The sequence below is a fragment of the Salvelinus alpinus genome, chromosome 22 (genome assembly GCF_045679555.1).
Source record: "Salvelinus alpinus chromosome 22, SLU_Salpinus.1, whole genome shotgun sequence".
NCBI classification, from domain to species: Eukaryota; Metazoa; Chordata; class Actinopteri; order Salmoniformes; family Salmonidae; genus Salvelinus; species Salvelinus alpinus.
In genome coordinates this window covers 8,287,062-8,296,665 of record NC_092107.1, presented here as the reverse complement: position 1 = coordinate 8,296,665, position 9,604 = coordinate 8,287,062, and the positions used below count along the sequence as shown (strand labels likewise).

The 9,604-nt window shown below is 41.8% G+C and overlaps 1 pseudogene; it reads right to left on the bottom strand.

Annotated features, from left to right (window-relative positions):
• Nucleotides 1–4,341: 4,341 nt before the first annotated feature.
• Nucleotides 4,342–9,604, bottom strand: part of LOC139548692 (intraflagellar transport protein 80 homolog) — a 113,469-nt pseudogene continuing 108,206 nt past the window's right edge.

The following is a 9,604-nucleotide window of genomic DNA, read 5'->3' as shown; positions in this document are numbered from 1 at the left end:
CCCGAATCTGGAAGCAAATCAAAGTCCACTTTGATCTTAGACCAATATCATTCATGCTCCCTGTTGCCAGGAATCCCTCCTTTGCCCCCTCTAACCTTGATAACACCTTTGAGCAATGGGGAGAGCTAGGAATAAATACCATAGGGGATCTATATATAGAAGGGACCTTTGCCTCCTTGGAGTTGCAATGGGAAACTTATAATCTTCCCAGAAGTAACTTTTTCAGATACCTACAAATTAGAGACTATGTTAGAAAACACCTCCCAACATTTGGGAATGCTAAACCTTCCATGTTTGACGGATGCATAAAAATATGCCCCACCTCAGACAAACTGATATCTCGTATATATGACACTTTTAGCATTTAGCATGTTAGCATACCTTCAACAGATGCCATTAAGGCAAAATGGGAGGAAGAACTAGGGACTGACATTTCGGTGGCAGACTGGGAAGATAGCTTGGAGTATATCCACACCTGCTCCATTAACTCCAGACATCGTCTCATACAATTCAAGGTATTACACAGATTACACTATTCCAAAACCAAACTGCATAGGATATTTCCTGATACATCCCCTATGTGTGATAAATGTCAGGCTGCGCAGGGTACACTACTCCACTGCTTTGCCCTATGCTCTAACTTGTATGGTTATTGGTGTGGAATTTTTAGGATCCTCTTTGAAGTTCTGGAGACTTCAATAGACCCAGGCCCGCTTCTGATAATCCTGGGAGTGTCTGATTCCCTAAACGGATTAACCAACCCTCAAAAACAACTCATCTCTTACAGTCTCATTTTGGCAACAAAAAAAAATCTGGTTTTGGAAAAGGAGGGAAGCTCCCTCTACCAAATTATGTCTCAGCGAATTGGCAAACAGTGTACACTTAGAAAGAATTAGATATATTCTGAACAATAAATTATCAACATTTGATCAAATCTGGCAGCCTTTCCTCTCTTACTTGGACCAGTCGGCGCTGTGAATTTGTACATTTTAACGCACTCTCAATTGTAATATTTGAATCTACCTTTGGGCAGCATGTGCTGGCCCCGCCACCCGAGCAGTTGGGAGGGGAATAGGGGGGAATAAGGGGGGAGGGGAATAAGGGGGTGGGGTGACATCTACCCTCTTTCTTTCTACCTGTCCTTGTTCTGTATGTCTTGTTTTGTAATATTTGTTTTATACCTAGAACTCTGGGTCTTGTTGTTTCTGTCTGCTCTTTTATGTTTAGATAAGAATTGCATACTTGTCTTTTATACCTATACACCATTCTTGTGCGTGTTCAATAAAAAATATTTGAATAAAAAAATAAAGAAATGCAATCATTGAATATTGTAAGAGCTTTCATTGTCTGTTTATATGCCCCCTTTATTTATCATACGGTTCTGACTTGGTGTACTGGGAGAATACTGTAAGATCGGCCCATTTCAAAAGTGCTGAATACATAGTGAGTAGTGATAAATAGTCTTAGCTCAGTCATTAATGTTTTCATTGAAATACGGATTGCCTCATATCCTGTCATCATTCCCTTATGCCATAGTTTGTACATCTCAATTGTCAGTAGAAACTACATTTGTTTAAGCAAATCAGCCATATCAGCTATGTTTTTAAAAAAGGCAGTAAATGAGGCTGAAAGAACTGTTTCGCTGCCAGACAAGCCTCCGCTGATAGCCAGATGTAGCAATGATTAGGATTCAATCCATGGTGCTGAAAAGAAAGCTCTGCTGTTGGGACAGATTTATGTAGGCCCTAACAGTTTGTGGGCACTGTTTGTCACCATCATAGTCCTTGGTTGAGTTTGCTCCACCAAGATTTACATGCTAAAATTGCCACTGGTTAAAGGTTAGGGGAAGGGTTAACTAACATGCTAAGTAGTTCCAAAGTAGCTCAAAAGTAGTAGTTACGAAATTACTAATTAGCTAAAGTTGTCCGTGATGAGAATCGAACACGCAATCTTTGGGTTGCTAGACGTTCGCGTTATACACCCATCCATCCTACATGAAGGCATCAATATTGAGTTGGTAAGCATGGAATTCTGTAACATATGCAGCTCAGAGGAAACCTGGCCCAGGTTCTCTTCACAATCCAGGTAGTTTATTTAACCCTCGCAGGAGAGCCTTGCTCTTTGGAGCTTTGGTGAACTCGTCTTCCTCACATCTTCACAATTCACATGGCAGGTTCAATTGGAAAGATGGTATGGACACATTTGTCTATGATGTCCAGAAATGAGGCATAAGGGACATTACCAGTAGACGTTAGTGTCCAGTAGCTCACAGCTTTGTGCTCTCCACAGTATCCAGGTCTCACAGGTTACTGTCCATACATATTGGGAAGGAGTTTCATCATGGCTCTCACAATCAGGCAGGCGATGTCTCTGGACACCATTTGGCTCCTGGAGGAGACACTACACTGAAGGATCATCTTGGATTCTGAGCTCTAGGCCAGTTGATCATAGACAGAGGCTACAATCTGTTTTGCCTCTGCTGGTTTCAAGTAGAAGTTTACCTCTGTTTCTCCACTAGCCACTGACATTCCAAGGTGGTTCTTCAGATCATCCAGAAAGGGCAAGTGCCTCAGGAAGAGTTTGGCATCCTCCTTTGGGGCACCACAGTATATTTGGTGCAGAAGTTTGGTCACAATAGTGTGCAGAGTGGCAGAACCAATCACAAGAAGTTCTCCATAGACAAGAGGGGGCTTACTGCCAAGGTGTGTCTCGGAGTTCTGTATATAGCAAAGGTTTACACAGGAGGAGGGTCTAGTCTTGTGGCTACATGTGTTAAGCTATTTGACACTTAGAGAGATCAGCTTTCATGACAGTTCCGGTAACTTTGCTATCTCCAGTACTCAAGGCTTTTCTCAGGGCAATGGGGCCACCAGCCACACTCAGCAGGTCATTAAGTATAGAGCTCACAATCCTGAATCCCACAGGCCTGGAGAAGAGGATCTGCAGCTGCTTTGTATCATTGAAAGCATCTGTGAAGTGCAGAGTACCCGCCTGGTCCTGCAGCACAGACATCACCACCCACATGATCAGGTTGACCAATGCAATGCTGGTGTATCCCTCTTCCTCAGAGGAGTCTGCAGGGTTGGCTCCAATGCTAAGAATCAGATTGGTGACAATTTCCACCACCACCCAAGATGCACTCCGTAGATGGGAGGCTGGGAGGTAGGTCAAGTGACTGACAATGTCCTCAATGGCCTTTTGGAGTAAGCTTCTGCTCATAAACCCAATTGATTTCCTTTGAGCCACGGTCTGATCTCCACTTGCAGGGTTTATGCTACAGCCAAACAGAAAATAAAGGCCACAAGTTCAGAGACTATAAAAACTACAGGAAACAATGGAACTGATAGCTAATGAACACCTGTATCAAGTGAAGTGACAGACTCACGGGTTAAGAGAGGAAAGGGAGGAGCACAGTGACTCTCCATGCCCATTCAGTCGCTGAGAGAATGGTCTGTCACCGTGGGATGCAGTGCAAACTACAGAAAATGTATCTTGTACCAGGTCCAACTCCCTCTTATGGAGTTTCAGGTGAGTGTTCACCTCCCACACATTAACAGTGTTAATTTCAACAACAAAAATAGTGACGAAAATATTAGTCCCAGAAAAAATTGATTTAATTTCAGTTGACTAAAACGAGAAATTCTCTGTGACTAGAATCTGACTAAGTGGACTGGACAAGAGTTTTTGGAGAGATTTAAAGCTTTTCAGTGATAAGCACAAATAATATTAGCAGAACCGATGCGCAGCGCAGTTCTGTTCAGCAGTGGGAAGGTTGCGTTCAGCAGTGGGAAGGTTGGGTCCCACCTGGCAAACACAGCCTACATCAGCTGGTGAACTGCGGTGGAGCAAGCAATGAGTGTGGGCAGACCAGGCCCCCAGTGTCCGGTCTGGAGCGTGAAGTCAGGAGCTCTGCTGGTCTGCTAGCAGTGCCAAAAGCCCTGGTCTGCCTAGAAAGCCGATGTAAATTACGATCGACAGAATGTCCAAATAAAAAAAGGCTCCCGGTTGACTCTCTCGGGCACGATGAAAACGACTACATCGACCATGATCCTTTGCTAGTTACGGCCACTTTCACCATGATCTTTAGCATTTTTTTTTTTTTTTTGTGTCATTCAGCCCCACTCAGCCCTGACCTTATTCTATTTATTTTATTTTAGGTACTTTAACTTTTGAAACTCAATTAACGTGTTTAATTTTTGATTTTATTTATTTTTTATATTTATTTTAGTGTTATTGTATATTTTCTCTAAAGAAACATCAATGTAGTGATGTCCTATGTTGTTTAGTTTATGTGTTGTAATGTCACGACTGTTGGAAAAAGAGGACCAAGGTGCAGCTTGGTGAGCGTACATGTTCCTTTATTAAACAAGACGCCGAACAAAACAATAAACATTACAAAAACAAACCGTGAAGCTCAAAGGCTATGTGCCCTAAACAAAGTCAACTTCCCACAAAGACAGGTGGGAAAAAAGGCTACCTAAGTATGGTTCCCAATCAGAGCCAACGATAGACAGCTGTCCCTGATTGAGAACCATACCCGGCCAAAACATAGAAATAGAAAATCATAGAAACACAAAACATAGAATGCCCACCCCAACTCACGCCCTGACCAAACCAAAATAGAGACATAAAAAGGATCTCTAAGGTCAGGGCGTGACATGTAATTAGAAATGTAATAATAATAAAAATATATAAAAAAATGCGCTTCAAATTCAATGCTTCCAGCTTTATGCGCTATCGGGAGTTTTACACAGGAATGCTTGGATGACGTCAGCGCTATCCTTATCTACTGGTTTTAATAGAGAGCAATAGTAATGCCGTCTTTTTGTAGGCACTAATTCCACCATGGTTCGTTGGACAAAGCCTACAGGAACATGAAAGGAGTTATTTTGGGATTTTTGGATAAATGCCGAAATAAGGTCTGTGGTAAACACAGGCATTGGAGATCTTATACGTTTTGTTCTATGAGATAAACTTCATCAGCTAACGTCACCTCTTGTGAATTTTGAAGCATTTATGTAATTTAAAAAAGCACATAAAGGCTTCATAATTCATAAAGGCCATGTTAACTGACTGATATTATCTCATAGAACAAAATGTATAAGATCTCCTAAGCCTGTGTTAACCTCACACCTTATTTTTGAAGTTTATCCCCAAAAGTTTTTTCTCCATTAATTTCCCCCATAGGAATAGAGCGCCACAGTGGACACATCATAATACCCATATAACCTAGCTGTCAAACAAGGAAATTGTTCTAAACGTTTTTTCACCATTAATTTTTCCCATAGGGGATTTTAGAACCACTTCAAACAAGGTCTGTGTTTCATGTAGGCTTTCACTGGTGTGACATTTTGATAACTGTGTAAATCTCTCACGGACAAGTTTACTTTTATCAATATATTCATCTCTATTTACTCTCAGATTCAAAAATACTAATTAGCATCAAAGTAGAAAACATGCAAGACTACAAATCTCTGCAAGCTCCTGCACGTCATCTCTAGCGGACACCTTTGCTGTCAGCTAGCTAGCTACTTTGATCCAAAATGAACAATGAAAATAGAAAGTCATATGTGCTGGTTTATTTATGCATTTGGTCTTCTGTCTTGTACAGAATACCATCCTAGTAACAGTCAGGTATTTACATTGTGCCATGAATATTATACTTTTGCAAAGTAGCTAGCTACCCACCTACATGATATTAGCAACATTCCCTTATTTTACCATATCCTCTTCTCCTTCAGCCAGCGGAGGTCTTTATTTCCCTTATAATTTCTGCCAACTATATGAACGAGGTGAAATCTACTTCCCTTCATGGTGTCAGAATCCACTGCTGTATTAAAGCTATTCAGAATGAACTTGTTGCCATGTTCTGTTGCAAATTCAAAGCCAGATTAACTCATTGCAGAATGTATACATTATCATGAATAAGCATATTTATTTGATAAGAATGCATCTAGTCACCCATCAATCACGTCAAACACCTGAACTCCAACAATGACATTGTAATAAATAAACAAAAATACTAAACAATGCATACATATGCCTTTCATACATAACATATAAACATCTGACTTGAAGTAAAGATTAAATTATTTATTAATCAATGCTACAAACCTGGGACATCGAAGATCACCATATGAACTTTTATTACTATCAGAGAGCACACATATTCTTCTTATTTTCCATTTTAGGAATTAAACCAGCACAAATAACACAACATGTAAAACAGCATATTGTGATTTTTGGTGGGTGAGTTACAAATGGAGAAACAACTGGATATGTAAGGTAGGTTTAATATAAAATACTAGGTCAACTCCAGCAGAATAAGAAACACACTCAATAGACTCAAAACAAGGAAGCCATGGCTGAACGCAGCTATATCAACACCCTTCTTGTCAATGTAACAGGCCCATATCGCTGATGTCAGTTGTGAGCAGAACATTTACCACTGCATTCAGTTTGAACCACAAAATAAGCAGGACAGTATTACACTGGTGAAAAAAAAGTAACAAAAACAGTACACCACAACACTTTGTAACTTAGTCTAGACGTTATCAAATCAGGAGAAGAACCAATGTAGGAAGCAGCATAGAGAAAATGGGTGAAGTTAGGGTGGGTTTATAGAGATAAGATGGAGAGTTCCAAAATGTCTGATGTTGAGGGACCATGGGGCATAAAAGGCACTGTGGAATAAGGGGTAGCTAGAGGGATGCTTGGCTGTGGAATAAACAAAATGGGGGCTGGTGTGCCTCTGCAGCCCTTTTAGGTCGTTGTCACAAATATCCAGTCATACACAGGGTCTCTGTGTGTCCCTCATGCAGTCTCAGTTGCAGCATTCAAATCGTGGTCATCGTGTGTCTGTGAATCACAACATTAAAGACAATGCGTGATCACAGCATTTCCAGAAATTAAGCCATACCAAATACAACTTAAGCATTGAGGACAGCCTTTTGTTGACAACATGACGGCTTACACTATGTCTACTGTGTGTGAATGATAGAAGAATCTTACCCAAGCTGTAGGTCCATTTCAGTGAATGTGGTCACTTAGGCCTGCACATCAACCAGTATTGGGACAATTGGAGACTTGGGATGCTTGCTCTCAAAGTTCTGCTTGAATTGATTCTGGTCTGCGTCTATAAAGGTCAAGTACAAAATGGAGGAAGTTAATCTGTGGATTAGATTGAATTCAAATTTGACACCAGAGGAGGCTGGTGGGAGGAGCTATAGGAGGATGGGCTCATTGTAATGGCTGGAAAAGAATGTTGGAACAGAGTCAAACATGTGGTTTCCATATGTTTAATGTGTTTGATACCGTTCCATTCCCACCAGCCTTCACTGTTTGAAACAAATAATAAACTTGGCACACACAGTACCAACCAATACTACTCACCTGACAGACAAGGCAAGTGTGGACCAGTGCTGCCTTCGATGCAGTCTTCTGGTCCACAGCTGCTACCTTAGCAGCCACTGCCTTGGCATCAGTCAACTAGTTCAACTTCAAATTGAGAGTGGAGCATGTGTTATACAGTTGAAGTCGAAAGTTTACATACACTTACGTTGGAGTCATTAAAACTCGTTTTTCAACCACTCCACAAATTTCTTGTTAACAAACTATAGTTTTGGCAAGTCGGTTAGGACATCTACTTTGTGCATGACAAGTCATTTTTCCAACAATTGTTTACAGACAGATTTCACTTATATTTCACTGTATCACAATTCCAGTGGGTCAGAAGTTTAAATACACTAAGTTGACTGTGCCTTTAAACAGCTTGGAAAATTCCAGAAAATGATGTCATGGCTTTAGAAGCTTCTGATAGGCTAATTTACATAATTTGAGTCAATTGAAGATGTACCTGTGGATGTATTTCAAGACCTATCTTCAAACTCAGTGCCTCTTTGCTTGACATCATGATAAAATCAAAATAAATCAGCCCTGGCCTCCCGGGTGGCGCAGTGGTCTAGAGCACTGCATCGCAGTGCTATGCTGCGCCACCAGAGTCTGGGTTCGCGCCCAGGCTCTGTCGCAGCCGGCCGCGACCGGGAGGTCCGTGGGGCGACGCACAATTGGCTTAGCGTCGTCCGGGCTAGGGAGGGTTTGGCCGGTAGGGATATCCTTGTCTCATCGCGCTCCAGCGACTCCTGTGGCGGGCCGGGCGCAGTGCGCGCTAACCGAGGGGGGCGGGTGCACGGTGTTTCCTCCGACACATTGGTGCGGCTGGCTTCCGGGTTGGAGGCGCGCTGTGTTAAGAAGCAGTGCGGCTTGGTTGGGTTGTGCTTCGGAGGACGCATGACTTTCGACCTTCGTCTCTCCCGAGCCCGTACGGGAGTTGTAGCGATGAGACAAGATAGTAATTACTAGCGATTGGATACCACGAAAATTGGGGAGAAAAGGGGATAAATTTAAAATAAAAAAATTTAAAAAATAAATCAGCCCAAAAATTGTAGACCTCCACAAGTCTGGTTCATCCTTGGGTGCAATTTCCAAACGCCTGAAGGTACCACGTTCATCTGTATAAACAATAGTATGCAAGTATAAACACCATGCGACCATGCAGCCGTCATACCGCTCAGGAAGGAGACATGTTCTGTCTCCTAGAGATGAACGTACTTTGGTGCGAAAGTGCAAATCAATCCCAGAACAACAGCAAAGGACCTTGTGAAGATGCTGGAGGAAACAGGTACAGAAGTATCTATATCCAAAGTAAAACGAGTCCTATATCGACATAACCTGAAAGGCCACTCAGCAAGGAAGAAGCCACTGCTCCAAAACTGCCATAAAAAACCCAGACTACGGTTTGCAACTGCACATGGGGACAAAGATCATACTTTTTGGAGAAATGTCCTCTGGTCTGATGAAACAAAAATAGAACTGTTTGGCCATAATGACCATCGTCATGTTTGGAGGAAAAAGGGGGAGGCTTGCAAGCCAAAGAACACCATCCCAACCGTGAAGCACGGGGGTGGCAACGGTGATAGGCTATGATTTGTATTCAGGTATGAGCTGGTCTGGAACAAAACCCTTTACACACTTTTGCTCTTCAGAACCTGCAATGATTGAGCTAATCTTACCCCACACATCTATGCTTGATTCAGATTTTTTCCGGTCTGGACCGGCCTTGATTTCAATGTCCACAGTCGTCCGGTCTGGACGGGCCTATATTTGTCCCAAACATAGACGTCTACAATTGGTTCAGATTTGGTCCAGACCGGCCTTGATTTGGCGCAAACATAGACGTCTACAATTGGTTCAGAATTGGTCCGGTCCAAATCTGAGCCAATCATAGACATCTATGTTTCCCAAGTTTGGACAGAACAGTACAGCACAATGCAGTACAGTAGAGCACAGCAGAGTACAGTAGGCCTACAATACAGTACATAGTATAGTACAGTAGAGTACAGTACAATACAGTAGAATATAGTAAATAAAGTAAATAATAGTAAAGTATAGTGTAATCTATTGTATCCTACTTTACTCTAATGTACTCTACTCTACTGTATTAAACTCTACTGTACTGTGCTATACTCTAATTAATTAAACCATACTGTACTGTACACTACTGTAATAAATTATTCTGTACTATACTGAACTCTACTGTAGTCTA